Genomic DNA, 25,069 nt, shown 5'->3' with positions numbered 1-25,069 from the left:
AAAAAATCGACAAATTGAAAAATCTCAAAACTGAAAAGTCGAAAAATTGAAAAACCCAAAAATCGATTTCCGATAAGTTGAAAAATCAAAATTTAAAAAGTTGAAAAATGAAAATATCAAAAAACTGAAAAATATAGACATTCTCAAACTTGAAATGTTGAAAAATTGAGAAATCGAAAACTTGAAAAAAAAACGAAAAGTAAAAACATTTTAAAATCGAAAAAACGAAAAATCGAGATGTAAGAAATCGAAAATTCTAAAATCGAAAAATTGCAATACACGTTGAAAAGGTTAAAATCATGAGATCGAAGCATAACAAAACATAAAATCGAAAAATGGAGAATTTTAAAAATCTAAAAACTTGAAGAAATAAAAAATTGAAAAATGGAAAAGCCGAGAAATCGAAATTAAAAAATTGAGACATCAAAAGATCCGAGAAATGGAGAAATCGAAAAACCGGAAAATTTAAAACTGAAATACATATTTTAACTTAAAAAAAAAAAACGATAAATCAAAATATTCAAAATTTGAAAAATCAGAAATTTTAAAAATCGAAAGATCGAGAAATTGATATATCAAAAAAGTGAAAAATTTTAAATTAAAAAATTGGAGATATTGAAAAATCCCAAAATTGCAACAACGCAAACTTGAGAAATCGAAAAACTGAAAAATCGATAAATTGGAAAGAGGAAAAATCGAAAAATCAAAGAATTGATTAATAGAGAAATTGAGAAATGTAAAAATGATTTTTTTTTTAAATTGCAAAAATTGTAGAACTAAAACATCGAAAAATTAAGTAAACTAAAAATCAGAAATCAAGAAATCGAAAAATTGTAATTCAATTTTGTTTTATTTTTCCACAGAAATTTCGATGTCGAAGATAAAAATTCAACACGGATTCATAGACCATAGGCACACTGTTATTTTTTTTTAATTTATATAACATTTATTTGACAAAATTGTAGAACTGAAGAAACGATAAATAGAAGCATTGAAAAACTAGAAATCGAGAAAAAATTAATGAATCAAAGAACGAATTAAATCGAAAAATATTCGTAAAGTCCAAAAACTAACACTAAAAAAATTAAAAAATTCCAAAAACGAAAAATTGAAAAAGTGAACAACTCTAATAAAAATTATAATTATTATTACATACCTAAAATGAAAATTAGAAAACCTGCAAATCAAAAATTGAAGAAACGAAAAATTGAAAACAAAAAAAAATTGAAAAATCCAAAAACTGAAAAATTTCAAATTGAGAAAAAGAAAAAATATAAAAACTGGTTCCTCGCGCATTAAAATATCTCGATTATTAATCACCTTTATTAACAAACTTGTTCGTTGAATAGCTATTAATTTACCTGATCTCATTTTCAATTCCAATGAAAACCCCTTCTTTAAAAATTGCACATTTTAAAAAAATATATCGGTTACGTTACGGTCTGCGCCCCTTTTGACGCTGCCCCCCCCCGCATTGCGGGGTCTGCGGGGGTGCAATTTACGCCACTGCCCAAACCTTTCCTAGTTATTTGAAGCTTAGGAAAATATTTGCTGTACGATTAATGAAATTTCGACTTTCTAGATATAGTCTTCCCAGTAGTTTTTATGATAGGTCAATTGTGTCGAAGTTGACGATGGGGACAATGAAGTCAATTCCAAGCCATAAATAAGAACGTGGTCGGTTTCTTTGCAAGGCGGTACCTTGTTATTTAACTCATATTGTCCGTTGTGGGGTAATAACGAGGTGATAATGTTTAGTATCTTGTCATAAAAACCATTTTAAATTGGGACTACAATAAATTCCGATAGAATGATAATTTTTTTTTTCAAATTACGTTACGTGAAATATGCAGCAGAAGGCAGATATATGCAAATATGCATTTTTTTATAGCTGTATTCATTTTTAATTAGCATGATTCGCTCACATATTAAATATCAAGACTTATATGCAAAAAATAATGGATATGTAAATTTCATAAAATCCGCTCTCTAGTCATTATTATTCGAAACGCATGATTAAGATAAATCGCCTTCGATGCCGCATTATTTGGAGGGTGTCTACATTGCACTTAAAGTGATCACCGGAATTTGTGGTTTTCGCCATAAACTAAGTAACCATTACTGTGTAAAGTACTCGACAAAGCTCGACGTCCTGCTATCGGTTTAACTTTACCTAAAACAACCAGACTGCTCCATGCTAAAGTGCACACTTGTACAAGTTTAATTGGATATACCTAATTAAGCAAAGCCATTACTCGTGTTGTTATATTTTAATTGGTTTGCCATCTAAGAGGGTTTCACTTAACTTTATTGGACTGGAGAAAGATTTGCATGAGAGGAAAGCCGGTTGGCGGTTTTTATTTTTGCTCCTTCGAGCCGGACGACGACGTTGTCGATGACGTAAACGTTCCTAAGCCATTAATTAGAAGATGTAAATAGCTATTAATAACGTTGCCTTGGTACATTGTACTTTGTGTAATCCTTTTATAAATCAAACCGTTCTAAAATTAAATCCGCGCTTGTATTTTCTGATATTAGACGGAAAATACATACAATCATAATTTATGGGGTGTTAGTAAGTTCGCGTGTTTACAATAATCGAAAATATGTAAATCCGTCATCGCGACAATTATTTTAATTGAAAACGAGCGTCGTCCAAATAAACCGGGATCTAATAAAAAATGCAAACGCACACTTTATGACACGGATTTGGATTTGTTGTAGATAGATTCGTTGCAGCTGTGTTTCTACCAGAAAATTAAGACAATGAAAAGTCAAATAATAAATAAAGCGTCGACCTGCAGTTTTATTCCCATTCTTGAAACCTCCTTTCGCCTAATGCTCACCACTGAGAGTTAATAAACTACAAGAGACAGAAAATCGGTGAAGTGAAAAAGTGTACAATTTTTATGTCCCCTCGAGGACGACAAGAAAAACTAAAATACAGGCGAAAGTAGCGACAATGCTCGTCCAGTTTCAGAGCTTTCCTTAGAATTGTCCAATTTATCAGTCTTGTCCGTTATTGTCTCTCATTTTAAATTTTCAGTCGGATCCACTGAATCATGTTTAGTCCTTCGACAAGGATTACGTACAACAGTGGCGGTTTGGCACAACCTCAGGTGTTGTTGATCAATATTTTCCTAAATTAATTTGAACATGAAGGGATAGCTGTTTTGAGCACCTCGCCCTACATACAAATGTCGGTTCTTGTTTATGGTTCGACGTGTTAATGTTAATTGCGTGTTCGGAATGACAAGACTTTACCTTCTGCCGTATAAGTTTTTTGTAAATTGGTTGGAAGTGGTGTAGGATTGCGGCACTGAATGCAATGTAATTACCGATCGAACTTCAGGGCTAAGTTCGTTTAACTGCATAATTACGTTTCAGTACGTAGTTTCGTCCGATCGATTACTGAAGTGTGTTTGGGAAAAATAGCGGAAAACAGCTAGTTTTCGAGTGGAATTATTTATTATTTTTTGATTGGGTTGGCTTGTGGAATTTCAAACGGCTGCCCTTGTTAACTTCGTTTATAAAATTAGTATTCGAGCTCATATTATCAATATTTATTTGTCCGTTATTGCGTTCAGATATCAATAAATTTTAATGTGGTGGCGCGAGTCCTGGGTAGATATTTATAAAATAATTAAAAAGTACGGGTTTCCATATTAAATCAGGTCACAGTCATATTATTTAAATTAAAATGGTAAGTTATTTAGACAGAATTCCTCGTCCCTGAAATACGGTGTAATTAATCTAGCTACGTCGAAATATTAAATTTTTTTATGATAATTCTTGTAGGTAAAAAATATGTATATTACCTACTACAGTGTAAAAAAACTGGTCTCGAAAATTTATTAAGCATTTTCCTCTCACTCAAAGCGATGACTTAATGCGTGTCAGATCTGATTCGGTCAAGCACACAAAAAAATCTGTCCGTGTCGATTTTTATTAGGCAGATAGTTGTGGTCTACGAATCCGCTTTAAGTTTTTCCCTAAACGTCCAAATTTTTGCAAAAAAATTAACAGAGTGTAATGATATTTTACCGCTGACTCTATTATCTATGTCAGTGTATAACACTTTGAAATCTTACAGCGTCTTAAGTTTATCTTTAATTTTCAATTAAATTATCTATTAAATTTTTTGATTTTTGAAGTTCCCAATTTTTTCATTTTTCGATTTAATAATTTTCTGCTGTTGCAGTTTTACGCTTTTCAGTTGCTCATGAATCGATTTTTTGATGTGTCGATTTCTCGATTTCTCGAAGTCTCAAAGTTTCTATATTTTTCGACTTTTCAATTTTTGAAATTTCACTAAATATATTTTCTTGTAGATTTCGGGTCGTAGAAGTCAATCTCGTTTTCATTTCTTCAATAGGTCCAACGGTTTTTCCAGAATCGTCCTTTGAAAAACACAAATCTATGCAAAATACGACCAATTTTCCACCAATTTTCAACAAAATTTTCGAAATTTCACTAAATATATTTTCTTGTAAATTTCGGGCCGTTGAAGTCACTCCCGCTTTCATTTCTTCGATAAGTCCAACAGTTTTTCCAAAATCGTCCCTTGGAAACTACAAATCTCTGCAAAATACGACCAATTTTCGACCAATTTTCAACAAAATTTTCGAAATTTCACTAAATACATTTTATTGCAGATTTCGGGCCGTAGAAGTCATTCCCGCTTTCATTTATTCGATTACTCGAATGGTTTTTCCAGAATCGTCCTTTGAAACATTGAAAAATATGCAAAATCCGCCCGATTTTCGACCAATTTTCAAAAAAATTTTCGAAATTTCACAAAGTACATTTTCTTGTAGATTTCGGGCCGTAGAAGTCATATCCGCTTTCACATCTTCGATAACTCGAATGGTTTTTCCAGAATCGTCGTTTGAAACATTGAAAAATATGCAAAATCCGCCCAATTTTCGACCAATTTTCAACAAAATTTTCGAAATTTCACTAAATATATTTTCTTGTAGATTTCGGGCCGTAGAAGTCATATCCGCTTACAATTCTTCCATAACTCGAATGGTTTTTCCAGAATCGTCGTTTGAAACATTGAAAAATATGCAAAATCCGCCGAATTTTCGACCAATTTTCGACAAAATTTTCGTAATTTCACTAAATACATTTTCTTGTAGATTTCGGGACGTAGAAGTCATATCCGATTTCACTTCTTCGATAACTCGAATATTTTTTCCAGAATCGTCCTTTGAAACATTGAAAAATATGCAAAATCCGCCGAATTTTCGACCAATTTTCGACAAAATTTTCGAAATTTCACTAAATATATTTTGTTGTAGATTTCGGGCCGAAGAATCAATTTTTTATTTTCCTATTTTTCGATTTCTAGCCGATATGAATTTTTCGGCCTTTTTTTTTATTTTCGATGTATTCAGAAAATGTCATTTTTAAACCAATTTGTTCGAAAATTTTGTTGGAGTTAGTATGGATTCTTTAACCTTTTTGCTAGCTTTCAAGATGTTTAAAAATAATTAAAACAGATTTTTCAGTTTTCGGATGTTTCGATCTCTCGATCTTTTAATTTTTCGGTTTTTCAGTTTTCCGATATTTACAATTTTTGATTTTTCGTTTTTTTAATTTTTCGGTTTCTGAATTTTCCGAATTTCCAGATTTACGATTTTTCAATTCTCGATTTCTCAATTTATCGAAATTACTTTTTCAATATTTCAGTTTTTGAATGAATTTTTCGATGTTTCGATTTTTCGATTTTTTAGTTTTCGTAGTTTAAGTTTTGGGATTTTTCAGTTTTTCGATTCTTCAATTTTTTTTCCATTTTTTAGTTATGCGAAATTTCTGTTTTGGGATTTTTGAATATTTAGATTCTGCAGTTTTTCGATTTTTCGATTTTTTACTTTATTCGATTTTTCAACTTCTTGACTTTTAAATTGTAGGTTTTTCAATTTTTTAGCTTCTCAATTTTTTTGATGTTTTGATTTTCCAATTTTTAAATTTTTCGATTTTTCGATTTCATAACTTTTACATTTTTTCACTTTCTTGATCTGTTGATGCTCCTCGCTGTTTCAGCTTTTAAATTTGTTGATTTTTCGATTTCTCAGTTTTTCAGTTTTTCGATTATTAGACTTTTCAATTTTTCAATGTTTCTATTTCTCCATTTTTCAATTTATAAATTTTAGATTTTTCGGTTTTTAAATGTTTCGATTTCTCGATTCTTCGATTTTTCGACCTGTCGATTTTTAATTTCTGATTTTTCAAGATTCATCAAGATCTCGATATTTCACTTTTTTGATTGTTCAATTTTTCGACTTTTCAGTTTTTAAAACTTTTGATTTATGGATTTTTTTTATTTTAAATTATTACAATTTTTGGATTTTAACTACAAATTCGATTTTTCAATATGGGTCTATTTCCATTGTTCAATTTTTCAATTTTTCGACTTCTCAATAGTTCGATGTTTCGGTTTTTCGATTTTTTCATTTCTCAATTTTCCGAAATTTCAGTTTTACTATTTCTCAATTTTTCAACTCATCAATTGTTCGATTTCTCAGTTTCTTGATTAATCGATTTTTTAAGTGTCCTATTTCTAGATTTTTCGACTTTTCAATATTTTGTTTGTTCCGTCTACCAATTGCTCGATTTTTCAGATTTTTAATTTTTCGATTTTTTGATTTTTCAGATTTTTAATTTATCGAATTTTTAATACATCGATTTCTAGATTTTTCAATTTTTCGGTACATATTTTAATTTTTTTACTTTTAAATTTTTAGATTGTTCAATTTCTCGATTTTTCGATTTTGGCCAATTTCGATTTTTTGATTTTTAGATTTTTCAATTTTTTGATGTTTCGATTCTTCGATTTTTTACTTTTTCGATTTTTCAATGTTTCAATTTGTTGATTTTTTGAAGTTTCAAATTCTCGATTATTCAATTTTTTGATATTTTTATTTTTCAATATTTGAATTTTAACTGTTCGATTTTCGAATTTTCAGATTTTTGATTTTCGATTTTTCGACTTCGATTCTACTTTTTGATCTCGATTTTTCAATGTTTCGATGTGTCAGTTTTGAAATTTTTCAGTTTTTCGGCTCTACTTTTTCTTCCATTTTTCAATATTTCAGTTTTTGAATGAATTTTTCAATGTTTCCATATTTCGATTTTTTAGTTTTCGGAGTTTAAGTTTTGGGATTTTTCAGTTTTTCGATTCTTCAATTTTTCTTCCATTTTTTAGTTATGCGAAATTTCTGTTCTGGGATTTTTGAATATTTAGATTCTGCAATTTTTCGATTTTTCGATTTTGTACTTTATTCGATTTTTCAACTTCTTGACTTTCAAATTGTAGGTTTTTCAATTTTTTAGCTTCTCTATTTTTTTGATGTTTCGATTTCCCGATTTTTTAATTTTTCTATACGTATTTTAATTTTCCAATTTTTAAATTTTTCTATTTTTCGACTTCATAACTTTTAGATTTTTTCACTTTCTTGATCTTTTCATGCTCCTCGCAGTTTCAGCTTTTAAACTTTTTGATTTTTCGATTTCTCGGTTTTTCAGTTTTTCGATCTTTAGACTTTACAATTTTTCAATGTTCTTATTTCTCGATATTTTGCTTTTCCGATTTTTTAATGTTTCAATTTTTGGATTTTTTGATATTGCAAAATATCGATTTTTCAATTTATAAATTTTAGATTTTTCGGTTTTTAGATGTTTCGATTTCTCGTTTCTTCGATTTTTCGACCTGTCGATTTTTAATTTAATTTTTCGGTTTCTAAGTTTTCCTATTCTCCAGTTTGTCTATTTTTCAATTTTTCGACTTCTCGATAGTTCGATGTTTCGATTTTTCGATTTTTTCATTTCTCAATTTTCCGAAATTTCAGTTTTACTATTTTTCAATTTTTCAACTCATCAATTGTTCGATTTCTCAGTTTCTTGATTAATCGATTTTTTAAGTGTCCTATTTCTAGATTTTTCGACTTTTCAATGTTTCGTTTGTTCCGTCTACCAATTGCTCGATTTTTCGATTTTTCAGATTTTTAATTTTTCGATTTTTGATTTTTCAGATTTTTAATTTATCGAATTTTTGATACATCAATTTCTAGATATTTCAATTTTTCGATACATATTTTAATTTTTTTACTTTTAAATTTTTAGATTGTTCAATTTCTCGATTTTTCGATTTTGGCCAATTTCGATTTTTTGATTTTTAGATTTTTCAATTTTTTGATGTTTCGATTCTTCGATTTTTTACTTTACCAATTTTTAGTGTTTCAATTTGTCGATTTTTTGAAGTTTCAAATTCTCGATTATTCAATTTTTTGATATTTTTATTTTTCAATATTTGAATTTTAACTGTTCGATTTTCGATTTTTCATATTTTTGATTTTTGATTTTTCGACTTCGATTCTACTTTTTGATCTCGATTTTTCAATGTTTCGATGTGTCAGGTTTGAAATTTTTCAGTTTTTCGGCTCTGCTTTTTCTTCCATTTTTCAATATTTCAGTCTTTGGATGAATTTTTCAATGTTTCCATATTTCGATTTTTTAGTTTTCGGAGTTTAAGTTTTGGGATTTTTCAGTTTTTCGATTCTTCAATTTTTCTTCCATTTTTTAGTTATGCGAAATTTCTGTTCTGGGATTTTTGAATATTTAGATTCTGCAATTTTTCGATTTTTCGATTTTGTACTTTATTCGATTTTTCAACTTCTTGACTTTCAAATTGTAGGTTTTTCAATTTTTTAGCTTCTCTATTTTTTTGATGTTTCGATTTACCGATTTTTTAATTTTTCCATACGTATTTTAATTTTCCAATTTTTAAATTTTTCTATTTTTCGACTTCATAACTTTTAGATTTTTTCACTTTCTTGATCTTTTCATGCTCCTCGCAGTTTCAGCTTTTAAACTTTTTGATTTTTCGATTTCTCGGTTTTTCAGTTTTTCGATTTTTAGACTTTACAATTTTTCAATGTTCTTATTTCTCGATATTTTGCTTTTCCGATTTTTTAATGTTTCAATTTTTGGATTTTTTGATATTGCAAAATATCGATTTTTCAATTTATAAATTTTAGATTTTTCGGTTTTTAGATGTTTCGATTTCTCGTTTCTTCGATTTTTCGACCTGTCGATTTTTAATTTAATTTTTCGGTTTCTAAGTTTCCCTATTTTCCAGTTTGTCTATTTTTCAATTTTTCGACTTCTCTGTAGTTCGATGTTTCGATTTTTCGATTTTTTCATTTCTCAATTTTCCGAAATTTCAGTTTTACTATTTTTCAATTTTTCAACTCATCAATTGTTCGATTTCTCAGTTTCTTGATTAATCGATTTTTTAAGTGTCCTATTTCTAGATTTTTCGACTTTTCAATGTTTCGTTTGTTCCGTCTACCAATTGCTCGATTTTTCGATTTTTCAGATTTTTAATTTTTCGATTTTTTGATTTTTCAGATTTTTAATTTATCGAATTTTTGATACACCAATTTCTAGATGTTTCAATTTTTGTCAACTTTTTGATGTTTCGATTCTTCGATTTCTCGGTTTTTCAATATTTCAATTTGTTGATTTTTTGAAGTTTCAAATTCTCGATTATTCAATTTTTTGATATTTTTGTTTTTCAATATCTGAATTTTAACTGTTCGATTTTGGATTTTCAGATTTCTCAATTTTCTAATGTTTCAGTTTTGCGATTTTTCAATTTCTCGACTCATCAATTTTTCAATTTTTGACGATTCTAAATTTACAATTTTTCGAAGAATCCATTTTTTATTTTTTCATTTCAGTTTTAAAGTTCTTCAATTTTCCGATTTTTCAGGTTTTTCATTTTTCAGTTCTTCGAATTTTTAAATTTTCGGATTCTTGATTTTGACTTTTTGGTGTTTCGATTTCTCAGTTCTCCATTTTTCAGTTTTTGTTCCAATTTTTCGTCATTTAAGTTTTGGCACTTTTCAATTTATACGATTTTTTAAATTTTGATGTGTCGATTTCTCGATTGAATTTTTCGGTAATATAATTTTTCAAATTTGTATATATATTTTACGTATCCTATTATGTGTTATAACAACCTATACACTTTTTAGAATTGTTGTAGACTTGTAGAGCTTGTGCGCCGCTACCTATGATTCGAACGCATTATGTTACGAAAACACACTTGTTTATATTGGAGTGTCCTTACAAAAAAGTTAAAAATGAAACACTCTTTACAAGTGATCAATTAGTTGTAAGCACGTAGTGAACAAATCGTTAAGCACATTTTAGCGTTGACTTATCTTAACACGCATTTATAAATTAGCTGTTGATGATAACAATATACACCGTAATTACCAGCAACCTTTTAAAGTACTCCACACGCATGTCATTCAGTAAACTACAATCAATCACACTTCATTCACCGATTACCAGTTCGATAATCTCGTGGCGGTATCGAATTGAATTTTCTTTGAAAAAAAAACTGGCAGCTTTATCACCAAAAAAATACATTACGATTATTATTTGCCTGTATTTTCTAAAGTAAAAGGGAACCCGACGAAACCCTTGTCTAGGGAATCTTTTAGATTGTTTTTGTATGTCGATCTCTTGCCAACTTTGCACATTATAACCGAAAATGGTCACCACGGAGTAGCTTTTTCACTAAATCAAATCAGTAAACAAATAAAAATCGCTAAAAGTAAGATCAAGCAAATATGACACGATTCACATTTTGTTTCGTCAGATGTGTATCTTAGGAAGGGGCGAAACAGAGAGAAGGAGGTTATTCATTTCAAAATTGCATGAGTCTTGGTTGGACGCCAGTGGTTTATGTCACTGCCTCCATATAGCGTCGTTGTGACAGTTAATCCGTAATGCAATTCCTGATTTAGAGTTGGCTTTGATTAGTTCGTTCCAGTTCCTGTGATTCAGTTCGTTATTCATAGCCAGCTGCAAATCTCAATGTTTTCGGTGCAAGTTTAACTATTTCCAGTGTAATTTTGGCGTTGAGGATCGTCGTTACATACTAATCACGTGTCAATCAACCGCATAATTTACTGCGAAATATGACCACGTTGGAAATCGATGTTATTACCATGACTTCGGATTGGTTTGTCGCATAAATTCCGAAAATACTTGAAACATTTCACTGAACGTGATTTAATGAAGAACGCGTCGCTCTAAATAATAAAACTGCAGTAAAGATCGCTGATATTCGTAAAACGCGTTATAAAAAAGTTATTCTGTTGTACATATTAGATCAATAATCTGTGTAACCTCCGGGTCAAAGCCCCAACACCCCACGATTTATTGCAAAAACTTCTTGAAACACGTAAGATAAAAACGTGATAGCTGCTTTTAAAAATGTCTTCATTATCTCGCTCCCGCGCAGAAATTTATGCAGCGGATTTTTTGACAATGAAGCACAAACATTCGTCAGAATGGAAAGAGTTAAACAAACTTATGCAGTTCAGAACTGGGCTAAATTGGAGCCATTGCATCCAAAAGAGCTCTTTGTATTCATCAGCATCTCGTTGCCAAGTCAAACAATGCATTATTTGCGTAATCCGGCTTTACGGAATTACCGGAGGATTTTAGAAAGTTTTTCCAACGAAAAAAACAAATCAGTCGGAGTGGGCTAGCACAAGTCGATCAGAGTAAATTTCGTCTATTCAAAAACATAATAATAAGAGCGAATAATGAAATCCGCGCTTTTTTTATTTTATGTATTTATTTATTTATTTTTTTTTGGTTTTTTAATAAAATGTGGCAAACCCGCCGCCGCCTCTAGCAGTCGAAATAAAACCGCAATTTCCCGCGTATGTCCGAAGCTCCGCATATTGCACACATCGTTAGGCACCGCCGGATCTAACACGATTTTGTACAGCCCGTGCTGACTCCGTTCCTGACGTTAAATCTCGAACATATCTCACTTGATGTCTTTTCGAGTTAAGTACTGTTCTAATCGGATGTTGTAACGCACCAGCGCTCCCGAATATTGCAAAATAACGATAACGTACTTGCAATATTACGCTGTGGCGTCTTGATGATTATTTCGGAGAACGCTTAGCACAATGGCTTTGCCATTTGTGAGTCCGGGTTGCGTTCCGGGGAAATTGTTGTCAAATTTCTTATGAGAATTGAGTTTAATTTACAGCTAGTTGGAGGAATTAATGACGATTGTGTGCGTACATGTACTAGTTTAATTATCTTTTGCTCTGGGAGAGTCGTAAAGGACCGCAAAGTGACGTTATAGTGTTTCCGGGAGTTTTGTCGCAGAACTTGAATAATCACTCATTTACGACTTGTCTATTTGCTAAATGTGATTGCCACTTAATACGAAAACGCAGGTTTCTGTTTGAATTCCGGGGGTCTGTTTCAGGCGAGGAGGAAAAGTTTTGTTTTAATCTTGTCGTGTGATTGAATTACAAGGTTGTTAATCGAATTACTAAGTTATTATATTATTATGATGTTTTCTCCTTGGAATAAGGAGAATAAAATTTGAGGGATAATTCTATTTAAGAATTTCACCAGCTAAATAATTTACTTTACCAGCGTTCAGCAAATTAGATTTATATCTTGTACATGCTGATGAAACTTGATTATGCTAGAAATTTTACTTCAAACCTACGTAATTCTCTCGGTCTGTAAATACGGTGGAAATTGACAAGGAAAATCGAAATGGGAGATGAAAGGTGTATTGGCTAAAGTTATTTCTCGTCGAATTGAACATATGACATTTTATTAGTTATATTCTAGTTCGCGTTGACATAAATAGAAACGGTCTTATACTCCATCGGTATACTTGTAATTTAGCTTTAAAAGCGTCATGTTTTAAGTTTCTTGTTGTCGAAATAAGTCTGCATCTATTTAGAAAACAAAGCAAAACGTAGCCCCGCCCACCCACCCTGTCTCAATTGCGACGATTTTTTTTATTCGTCGTGAGACAAGAGGGCGGAGCTTATCTGCAAAATCCTTATTTCTCCAATTAAAAAAATGTTTTTGAGTATCGTATTGTTCAAGGAATACTATGTACATTAAGAAAAAAATAAAGCCAAAGATTAGGCCCCACTCACACCCGCCCCGATTTCAATTCTCGCTTGTGATGAATTTTTCATTGGTTGTCAGATGAAGAGGCGGGGCTTATTTGTAAGATCCATGTTTGTCTACAAGAATTTACCATTTTATACATGTTTAAATTTTCTTGCTTTCTTAAAAAGCAAAATATAAGCCCCGCCCACCCACCTTATTTCAATTCTGATGATTTTTTATTTGAATCTTCGAGAGCCAAAGGACCGGAATTAAATTGCAAAATTCTTATTATTTCTCTATAAGAAATTACCATGGAAGACATGTTTTTGAATACCGTGTTATTCAAAAAATACTATTTAGTTCTCATTTTTTGGCACTCTTAGGGGCGGAGCCTAATCGCAAAATCCATGTTTCCTTAAAAAAATTTACCATTTTAAATGTGTTTTATATTTCCAAGAATAGAGAAAAATCATCACAATTGACAAGGGGTGGGTGGGTGGGCTTACATTTTACATTCTTATTTTAATCTGTGTAGACTTCTTTTCACAACATGAAACGTAAAACAGAGAAATGGAAAATTTGTATAAGAAAATATCGATTTTGCAATTAGGCTTCACCCCATATTTCCTTGAAAAATTACCATTTTAACAATCTTCTAAGTTTCTAGAAATTAAAAACATGTTTTTGAGAATCGTGTTATTCAAAGAATACTATTTAGTTTTTATTCATTGGCAGACTTAGGGGCGGAGCCTAATCGCAAAATCCATGTTTCCTTACAAAAATTTACCATTTTAAATGTGTTTTAAGTTTCTAATAATAGAGAAAAATCATCACAATTGACATGGGGTGGGTGGGCGAGGTATATATTTTACCTTTTTTTCATAATATGCATAGTATTCTTTGCACTACACGATACAAAAAAAATGTTTTTAATTTCTTGCAAAGAAATAAGTATTTTGCAGTTAAGCTCCGCCCTCTTGGTTTACGACGAATAAAAAAATTCATCACAATTGAGACAGGGCGGGTGGGCGGGCTTACATCTTACATTTTTATTTTAATCTGTGTAGACTTCTTTTCACAACATGGAAAGTAAAACATAGAAATGGGAAATTTTTATAAGAAAATAGCGATTTTCCAATTAGGCTCCGCCTCATATTTCCTGCAAAAATTACCATTTTAACCATGTTCTAAGTTTCTTGTTGTGAAAAGACGGCTATGTATATCACGAAAAAAGAAGCAAAACGTAGCCCCGCCCACCCACCCGATCTCAATTGTAATGATTCTTTTTATTGGCCGTGAGCGGAGAAGGTGGAGCTTAACTGCAAAATCCTCATTTCTCTACAAGAAATTAAAAACATGTTTTTGAGAATCGTGTTATTCAAAGAATACTGTTTAGTTTTCATTCATTGGCAGATTTAGGGGCGGAGCCTAATCGCAAAATCCATGTTCCCTTACAAAAATTTACCATTTTAAATGTGTTTTAAGTTTCTAAGAATAGAGAAAAATAGTCACAATTGACATGGGGTGGGTGGGCGGGCTTACATTTTACATTTTTATTTTAATATGTGTAGACTTCTTTTCACAACATGTAACGTAAAACAGAGAAATGGAAAATTTGTATAAGAAAATATCGATTTGCCATTTCGGCTCCGCCTAATATTTCCTTGCAAAAATTATCATTTTAACCATGTTCTACTTTTCTTGTTGTGAAAAGATGGCTATGAATATCAAGAAGAAAGAGGCAAAATATAGCCCCGCCCACCCACCCGATCGCAATTGTAATGATTATTTTTTTATTCGTCGTCAGCCGAGAAGGTGGAGCTTAACTGCAAAATCCTCATTTCTCTACGAGAAATTAAAAACATGTTTTTGAGGATCATGTTATTCAAAGAATACTATTTAGTTTTCATTCATTGGCATACTTAGGGGCGGAGCCTAATCGCAAAATCCAAAAATGTACATTTTAAATGTGTTTTAAGTTTCTAAGAATAGAGAAAAATCATCACAATTGACATGGGGTGGGTGGGCGGAGTTTATATTTCGCCAAATTTTTTCTAAGTATGCATAGTATTCTTTGAACGACACGATATTGAAACATGTTTTTAATTTCTTGTAAAGAAATAAGTATTTTACAGTTAAGCTCCGCCCCCTTGGTTCACGACAAGTAAAAAAAATTCATCACAACTGAGACAGGACGGGTGGGCGGGCTTACATTTTACATTCTTATTTTAATTGATTTTGAATTGAAATCAATTAAACCAATTAAATCAATTAATCTGTGTAGACTTCTTTTCACAACATGATACGTAAAACATAGAAATGGAAAATTTATATAAGAAAATATAGATTTTGCAATTAGGCTCCGCCTAATATTTCCTTGCAAAAATTACCATTTTAACCATGTTCTAAGTTTCTTGTTGTGAAAAGATGGCTATGAATATCAAGAAGAAAGAGGTAAAATCTAGCCCCGCCCACCCACCCGATCGCAATTGTAATGATTTTTTTTATTGGTCGTGAGCCGAGGAGGTGGAGCTTAACTGCAAAATCCTCATTTCTCTACAAGAATTTAAAAACATGTTTTTGAGAATCGTGTTATTCAAAGAATACTATTTAGTTTTCATTCATTGGCAGACTAAGGGGCGGAGCCTAATCGCAAAATCCATGTTTCCTTACAAAAATTTACCATTTTAAATGTGTTTTAAATTTCTAATAATAGAGAAAATTCATCACAATTGACATGGGGTGGGTGGGCGGGGTTTATATTTTACCTTTTTTTCATAATATGCATAGTATTCTTAGAACTACACGATACAAAAAAAATGTTTTTAATTTCTTGCAAAGAAATAAATATTTTGCAGTTAAGCTCCGCCCTCTTGGTTCACGACGAATAAAAAAATTCATCACAATTGAGACAGGGCGGGTGGGCGGGCTTACATTATACATTTTGATTTTAATATGTGTAGACTTCTTTTCACAACATGGAAAGTAAAACATAGAAATGGGAAATTTTTATAAGAAAATATCGATTTTCCAATTAGGCTCCGCCTCATATTTCCTGCAAAAATTACCATTTTAACCATGTTCTAAGTTTCTTGTTGTGAAAAGACGGCTATGTATATCAAGAAAAAAGAGGCAAAATGTAGCCCCGCCCACCCACCCGATCTCAATTGTAATGATTTTTTTCTTGGTCGTGAGCTGAGAAGGTGGAGCTTAACTGCAAAATCTTCATTTCTCTACGATAAATTAAAAACGTGTTTTTGAGAATCGTGTTATTCAAAGAATACTGTTTAGTTTTCATTCATTGGCAGATGTAGGGGCGGAGCCTAATCGCAAAATCCATGTTCCCTTACAAAAATTTACCATTTTAAATGTGTTTTAAGTTTCTAAGAATAGAGAAAAATCATCACAATTGACATGGGGTGGGTGGGGGGGGGGTTTATATTTCGCCTTTTTTTCTTAATATGCATAGTATTCTTTGAACGACACGATACTCAAAAAAAATGTTTTTAATTTCTTGTAAAGAAATAAGTATTTTGCAGTTAAGCTCCGCCCTCTTGGTTCACGACGAATAAAAAAATTCATCACAATTGAGACAGGGCGGGTGGGCGGTCTTACATTTTACATTTTTATTTTAATATGTGTAAACTTCTTTTTACAACATGGAACGTAAAACATAGAAATGGGAAATTTGTATAAGAAAATATCGATTTTCCAATTAGGCTCCGACTCGTATTTCCTCGCAAAAATAGTCATTTTAACCATGTTCTTTGTTTTTTGTTGTGAAAAGATGGCTATGAATATCAAGAATAAAGAGGCAAAATATAGCCCCGCCCACCCACCCGATCGCAATTGTAATGATTATTTTTTATTCGTCGTCAGCCAAGAAGGTGGAGCTTAACTGCAAAATCCTCATTTCTCTACATGATAACATGTTTTTGAATATCGTGTTGTTCAAAGAATACTATGCACATTAAGAAAAAAATAAAACAAAAGTGTAGGCTCCAACCATACTCGCCGCGATCTCAATTCACAATTGTGTTGAATTTTTGATTCGTTGTTAGAGCGAGGGGCGGGGCTTAATTGGAAAATCCATATGTGTCTACAACGAATGACAAATTCATAACGATTGAGATCGAGACAGATGGGTGGGGCTTCTCTTTTTGTTTTCTCTTTTAATTAATACATTTAGTTTTCTAAAGAACATATTTCATATAGTAATTTCTCGTAGAAAAATAAGGATTTTACAGTTAAGCTCCGCCTCTCGGTTTACGACGAATAAAAAAAATCATCACAATTGAGACTGGGCGGGTGGGCGGGGTTTATATTTTGCCATTTTTTCTTAATATAAATAGCCATCTTTTTCACAACAAGAAACTTAGAATATAGTTAAAATGGTACATTTTTGCAAGGAAATATGGATTTTGCAATTATGGGGCGGAGCCTAATTGCAAAATCCATATTTCCTTATACAAATATTTCATTTCAAGTTTCATGTTGTGAAAAAAAGTCTACACATATCATAATAAAGAGGCAAAATGTAAGCCCGCCCCCCCGCCCTATCTCAATAGCGTTGATTTTTTTTATTCGTGGTAAACCAAACGGGAGGGGCTTAACTACAAATTACTTATTTCTTTACAAGAAATCGAAAACATGTTTTTGAGTATCGTGTTATTCAAAGATCAAAATCATTACAATTGAGATCGGGCGGGTGGGTGGGGCTATATTTTGGCTTTTATTTCTTAAGATATGTAGACTTATTTCGGCAATAAAAGACTTAAAACATGCCCAAAATGGTAAGTTTGTATAGGGAAATATGGATTTTGCAATTAGGCTCCGCCCCTCGATCTGAATGAAAAATTGATCACGATTGAGATTGAGACGGATGGGTGGGGCTTCTGTTTTGGTTTCTTTTTAATTAATACATGTAGTTTTCTTTGCATAACACGATTACTTACGAACATATTTCACTTGGTAATTTCTCGTAGCAAAATAAGGATTTTACAATTAAGCTCCACCCATCGGGTTACGACGAAAAAAAAAATCACAACAAGAAACTAAGAACATGGTAATTTTTGCAAGGAAATATGGATTTTACAATTATGGGCGGAGCCTAATTGCAAAATCGATATTTTCTTATACAAATTTTCCATTTTTATGTTTTACGTTACATATTGTGAAAAGAAGTCTACACAGATTAAAATAAAAATATAAAATGTAAGCCCGCCCACCCACCCAGTCTCAATTGCGGTGAATTTTTTTTATTCGTCGTGAACCAAGAGGGCGGAGTTTAACTGCAAAATACTTATTTCTTTACAAGAAATTAAAATATGTTTTTGAGTACCATGTCGTTCAAGGGATACTATGCAAATTAAGAAAAGAAGGCAAAATATAAACCCCGCCCACCCACCTCATGTCATTTGTGATGATTTTTCTCTGTTCTTAGAAACTTAAAACACATTTAAAATGGTAAATTTTTGTAAGGAAATATGGATTTTGCAATTAAGCTCCACCCTTCTCGGCTCACGACGAATAAAAAAAAAATCATTACAATTGAGATTGGGAGGGTGGGCGGGGCTTATATTTTGCCTTTTTTCTTGGTATACGCAGCCGTCTTTTCAGACCAAGAAACTTAAAACATGTTCAAAATGGTAAATTCTTGTAGACAAATATAGATCTTGCAATTAAGCCCCTCCCCGCGATCTGGGAACGAATGAAAAATTCATCACAATCGAGAATTGAGAACGTGGCGAGTATGGGTGGAGTCTACTCTTTGGGTTTATTTGTTTCTGAAAATGCATAGTATTCTTTGAATAACACGACACTCAAAAACATGTTTTTTTTTAATTCTCGTGGAGAAATTAGGATTTTGCAGTTAAGCTCCGCCTTCTTGGCTGACGACGAATAAAAAAAATCATCACAATTGAGATCGGGTGGGTGGGCGGGGCTACATTCTGCCTTGTTTTCTTAATATATGTTAATTTTTATTTTAGTTGGTATGCGTAATTGGGATTTCTTTCTATTGAAATAAAAAAATATTATTATTATAAAATTTTATGCTTGAGTCGTTCGAGAAGACTAATTATACATTACATTTCGAGTATTTTTTGTCCATTTGTCATATTTATGGTCTATAATGCAAACCCATCCAGCTAGAAGTCATAATCCTTTCACCAGCAGTGAAATACGACAATTTTTATTATTCCCAGCCCGATTATTAGAAAAAGTCTAATTTTATCGCCCCAACGCAAACATTTACATTATGATCGTATTCCAGTGTCTTAATTTGATTATATTAGTCTCACAAACCGTTCAACTAAACAGACTCACCCATTACACAAAGACTAGTAATCGAACAAATATTTACTCCGGCTAAAATCTAAAATATCGCATGAATGATTCCCGCCGAATTCCGAAGATCCCGCTCTTAAGCGGTCATAAAACTCAAAATAACGCATTGATTGATTGCGTACCTTTTTCTCCGTCGAGCCTCTAAAGCTCACTTGTATTGTTACGACGCGACTCGTTTTTTACAGAAGGGTTGCTTACGGAAATTTGGAGGCGAGGCTTTAAACTGAATTTTTAGTGATCGAGTAGTTTCGTGACATGGATTCTTCCTTTGTATCCTTCAATAAGTTGATTGATGTCCTCTTTAAAAAAAGTCGTAACATCCAATCGACCCGGATGCAGCCGGGAGGAAAACACTGACGATTTCTTTTTTGGAGTAATTCGTGCCGACACAACGCTTAAATTTTTTGATTAATTCTTGTTTGGCGAAGATGGCGTATCTAATCTTATCCACGATTTCAGGTTAACGCACGCAGACTGTTGATAACACGCTACATTAGGCCGGGGACTCGTCCATCTGAGCTTCTACAGCATCATCACATTATCGAGATTCACTCACTTAAGGTTGGTATAGCTGAAGATATTTGAATTTGTTTATGAAATATCGGGGCGCCGGGGAGATATCTTCGCGTAACGGAAATAATAGCGAGATAAACAAAGTTGCCGGGCGGGCCGAAGCGGCATTTTAATTAAACATTACGAGGAATGAGTGGAGAAGATATTTAGAAAAGGGCATGCGTTTGTAAAGGGTTTAATATTCTGTACGATTATTTCGTATCAAGCTCTTAAAAAAATTACTGACGATAATGACATAGCTGGGTTAGGCAACCAACAATACACGACAATATTTTTTAACAAATTTCGAAGGTCACAAATTTGCGAACCAGCCTGTGTAAACATAATTAATAAGGGTATCACGGCAGGCTCAGTGTAATGTTGCGGTCACCTAAGGAGTTAGGAAAGTTAAACAACCTAATAAACGACAATTAACAACGTCTTTGTAGAATTTGGCTAATCAACCCCATTGTCCAAACTAGTTATAATACTGTGTCAATAAAGCTATTAATTTAAGGGATATTTACAAGTAGTTTAGGGTGAGTTGCGTGACAGGGTGAATACGAACCGACAGGGTTTCGGTATTGTTCATTCTCTTATTAACGAACACAATAAACCTGTACTTGGAAAGTTTACTTTATTTCTTGACTTACTCAGATCGATGAAATAAATACAACAATGTGAGAAATAAGAAAAGTTTTTGACATTTTTTTATTTTCCGAAAATCGTGGAAAATTTATGTAGTGTGCCAATAACTAGCGGTTCTCTCTCTCTCTAGGTTTTCGTTCTATTCCGCCGAGTCCACTTTCTCCAATTTTCCGATTTTGTGATCTTCTTTCTGTTTAAAAGTTCCTTCTTTCTCTAGTTTATCGTTTTCCAGGTTTTCTTTCTCTGCAGGAATTCGCTCTTTCTTAGAATATTCCCTTTCTCCGAGTTTTTTCTCTCCTCGTTCCCTCCCTCCAGGTTTCTATCTCTTTAAGTTTTCTATAATTCTCTGTTATCTCTCTTCTTTTTCTGGCTCTAGTTTCTCTCTCTTTCTGTTTGTAGGTTTTGTCTCTCTCGGGATTCTTTCTCTTCAAGTTTCCGCTGTCCAGATGATCTCTCTCTCCGGAGCCTCGTTTTGTTTGAATTATTTCTCTCTGTTTCTCCATTTCCCAATTTCCTGACTTGCAGATTCTCTTTCAGGGGTCGTTCTTTCTCCAGTTACTCATTTTCCTGGTTTTCTTTCTGTCTCGGAAACCGCTCTTTCGTCAAATACTCTTTTTCTGCCAGTTTTCTATCCACATGTTCTTTCCTTCCGGATTTTCTCTCTGTCTCTCTACGGTTTTGCTCTCTCTCAAAGTTCTTTCTCACTCCAGGTTCTCTCTCTCTCTCTCTCTCTCTCTCTCTCTCTCTCTCTCTCTCTCTCTCTAGGTTTTGTGTCTCGGGATTCTTTTCCTTTTCGTGTTCTAGCTGTCCAGTCTGTATTTTCCTAAATTATCTATACTTATTCCTCTGAGTCCACTTTCGCCGATTCCATACTGTCCTGATTTTCCTTCTCTATCACGCCCTTTCTCCAATTTCTCGTTTTCGTGGTTTTCTTTCTCTCTCAGGATTGGCTTTCTTCGAATATTCCCTTTCTCCGAGTTATCTATTTCTTTTGCTCTGGGTGTTTTCTCTCGCTTTCTAGGTTTTCTCACCCTCGGTATTCCTTTTGTCTCCGGGTTCTCAGTCTTCAAATAATCTCTCTCCCTTTTTCTGTTATTCCGAGTCCATTTTCTCTAATTTCTCAAATTCCTGCTTTTCCTTTTCTCTCAGGGTTCCTTCTTTTTCCTGTTTCTCGTTTCCCTGGTTACCTATCTCTCAGATTTTGCTTGTTCTTCGAATACTCTCTTTCTCTGGGCTTTCTCTCTTTCTCTCTCACACTCTACAGGCTCTCTTCTCTCTTTTTAGGTTGTCTCTCTCGTTCTAGGTTCTCTCTCTCTTTCTAGGTTTTGTCTCCCTTGGGATTCTTTTTTTTCTCGGGTTCTTGCTGTTCAGATTATCTCTTTTTTTCTGAATTATCTGTCTCTTTCTCTAAGTCCATTTTATCTCATTTCTCATTTCCTGGTATTCTTCCCCTCACGGAATTCTGCGAGTTTTCTCTCCACAGGTTCTCCCCCTGAGAGTTTTCTCTGTCTCTCTACGGTTTCTCCTTCTTTCTTTAGGTTCTCTCCAGTCTCTCTTTGCCGAAATTATCTATATTTGTTCCTTCGACTCCAGTCCCTCGGATACCTCACTTTCCTGATTTTCCTTCTTAGGGTTCACTCTTTCTCCAGTTTTTCGTTTTCGTGTTTTTTTTTCGCGCTAGGGATTTGCTCTTTCTTCAAATATTCTTCCGAGTTATCTCTTTCCGGGTTTTCCCTCTCTTCTTCTCTGGGCGTTTTCTCTCGGTCTAGGTTCTCTCTCTTTCGCTTTAGGATCTCTCCGTCTCTCGATTTTTCTCTATATCTAGGTTTTCTCTCCCGAGATTCTTTTCTCTCCAGGTTCTTACTGTTCAAATTATCTCTCTGTGTGTTGTTTTGAATGTATTTTCTCCGATTTCTCATATTCCTGATTTTCCTTCTTTCTCAGAGTTCCTTCTTTCTCCGGGTTTCTGTTTTCCTGTTTCCATTTCTCTCTCAGGATTCGCGATTTCTTTGAATACTCTCTCTCTCTCTACGATTTCTCGTTCTCAAAGTTTTCCCTCTCTTTCTCGTTTACTACGGTTTCTCTCTTTCCCTCTAAGTTTTGTCGCTCTTGGGACTCTCTTTCTTTCCGAGCTCTCGCTGTTCAGAGTCTCTCTCTCTCCGAAGTCTTCCCTTTTCTCTCTCTCTCTGCCCCTTCGAGTCCACATCTTCTGATTTCTCACTTTCCTGGGTTTCGTTCTCTCTCAGAGTTCCTTCTTACTTCGGTTCCTCGTTTTCCTGACTTTAGTTTTTCTCTCAGAATTTGCTATTTCTTCGAATACCCCCTTTTTCTGAGTTTTCCCTCTCCAGGTTCTCTCCCCCCATTTTTTGTCCCTTTCTCTCTCTCTACATTTTCTCTTTCTTAAAGTTTTCCTTCTCTTTCCCTCTGTTTACGGTTTCTTTTTCTCCTTTTTCTCCCTTTCTCTCTCTAGCTCCCACCATCTAGATTTTCTCCCTCTCTAAGTTTTGTCTTTATCGAGACACTTTTTCTCTCCGTGTTCTCGCTGTTCTGTTTTTCTCTCTCTTCGGAGTCCCTCGTTCTCTGAATTCTCTCTCTCGCAGTGTTTGTTCTTTCTCCAGATTCTTTCTCGTTTTCCCGTTTTTTTTTCTCTCTCGGGATTCTTACTTTCTTCGAATATTCCCTTTCTCCAAGATTTTTCCCTCCAAGCTCCCTTTCCAAGTTTTCTTTCATTCTTTCTCAGGTTTCTCTAATTTTTTTGTTAACTTTCTTTCACCCCAAGTTTTTTATCTTTCTTTAGGTTTTCTCTGTCGTTCTTGATTCTGTCTCTTTTTCTAAGTTTTATCTCTCTCAGGATTCTTTTTCTTTCCGGGTTTTCTCTCTTCCCCTAAATTCTCTATATTTGCTCCTCCGAGTCCACGTTCTCCAATTCCTCATTTTCCTGATTTCCTTTTTGTTTCAGGTTTCTTTCCCTCTCGGAATTCCCCCTTTCACCGAATACTCCCTTTCTGCGAGTTTTCTCTCCATAGGTTCTCCCCTTGAGAGTGTTCTCTCTCTCTCTCTCTTCGGTTTCTATATATATGGTTATTCATGGTTTTTCTTCTGTCTCAGATTTCCTTCTTTCTCCGGTTTCCCGTTTTCCTGGTTTTCTGCCTCTCTAAGTTCCTTCTCTTTCCCTCTATCTACGATTTCTCTCTCTTTCGCTGTAGGTTTTCCCTCTAGCTCTAGAGTCTCTCTCTCTCCCACCCTCTATAGATTTTCTCTATCTCCCACCCTCTAGATTTTCTCTCTCTCTAAGTTTTGTTTCTCTTGAGACACTTTTTCTCTCCGTGTTCTCGCTGTTCTGATTTTCTCTCTCTCCGGAGTCTCTCGTTCTCTGAATTATCTCTCTCTCGCAGTGTTTGTTCTTTCTCCAGCTTCTTTCTCGTTTTCACGTTTTTTCTTCTGTCTCTGGATTCCTCCTTTCTTCGAATATTCCCTTTCTCCAAGTTTTTTCTCTCCAAGTTACCTTTCCAAGTTTTCTTTCACTCTTTCTCAGGTTTCTCTAATTCTTTGTTAACTCTCTCTCACCCCAAGCTTTTTTTTCTTTCTTTAGGTTTTCTCTGTCGTTCTTGATTCTCTCTCTTTTTTTAAGTTTTATCTCTCTCGGAATTCTTTTCTTTCCGGGTTTTCGCTGTACATATTATTACTCTTGCAGGAGTCTCTCTTTCCCTAAATTATCTACATTTGCTCCTCCGAGTCCACTTTCTCCAATTCCTCATTTTCCCGATTTCCCTTTTGTCTCAGGTTTCTTTCCCTCTCGGGATTCGCTCTTTCTTAAAATATTCTCTTTCGCTGAGTTCCCTCTACCCGGATTTTCTCCCTTTCTCTTTCTCTGGGTGTTTTCTCTTGCTTTCTTTTGTTCTAGCTTTTCTCTCTTTTGGTCTAGGGGTTTTCTCTCTCCGAATTATCACTTTTCATATTATCTCTTTCTCTGTGTGTGGACTTCCGAGTCCATCTTCTCCGATTTCTCACATTCCTGGCTTTCCTTCTTTCTGTGGCTTCTCATTTTCCTGGTTTTCTTTCTGTTTCAGGTTTTTCTCTTTCTTCGAATACTTCCTATCTCTCTCTAGGTTTTCTTCTGTTTCTTTAGATTTCTTTCTCACTCTAAGTCTTCTCTCTCTCTTTCTATCTCTCTTTCTCTGAATTATCTCTGTGTGTTTCTCCAAGTTCACTATCTCCGATTTCTCATTTTCCTGGTTTTCCTGCTCTCTCGGAATTCGCCATTTCTCCGAATACTCTCTTTCTGCGAATTTTCTCTCCATAGGTTCTCTCCCTCCTAGTTCTCTCTCCCTCTCTCTCTCTACGGTTTCTCTTTCTTTCGAGGTTCTTTCTCATTTTAGGTCTTGTATCTATTTCTTTAGGTTGTTTCTTTTTCTCTAGGTTTTGTTACCCTCTTCCTCTCCGTAGTTTCTCTTTTTCTGATTCATATCTCTGTTCCTACGAATCCACATTCTCCAATTTCCCACTTTCTTTATTTTCCTTCTTTTTTTTTTATAAATTTAGACTTCCAAAATTCATT

General features: G+C 33.5%; 1 protein-coding gene across 1 annotated transcript in view; it reads left to right on the top strand.

Moving 5' to 3' along the window:
* Positions 1-25,069, top strand: part of LOC135136119 (somatostatin receptor type 2-like) — a 356,309-nt gene that overhangs the window by 82,087 nt on the left and 249,153 nt on the right. Inside the window, exon 2 of the mRNA XM_064065251.1 lies at positions 19,771-19,872. The gene's annotated coding sequence lies outside the window, so the exon portion shown is untranslated. The remainder of the gene's footprint in view (positions 1-19,770; positions 19,873-25,069) is intronic.

This window comes from Zophobas morio, unplaced genomic scaffold (assembly GCF_036711695.1).
Source record: "Zophobas morio isolate AGI-343-1 ecotype UQ-CSIRO unplaced genomic scaffold, CSIRO_AGI_Zmor_V1 ptg000026l, whole genome shotgun sequence".
Taxonomy (NCBI): Eukaryota; Metazoa; Arthropoda; class Insecta; order Coleoptera; family Tenebrionidae; genus Zophobas; species Zophobas morio.
The sequence above is the reverse complement of the archived record's forward strand: the minus strand, read 5'-3'. Positions and strand labels throughout refer to the sequence as shown.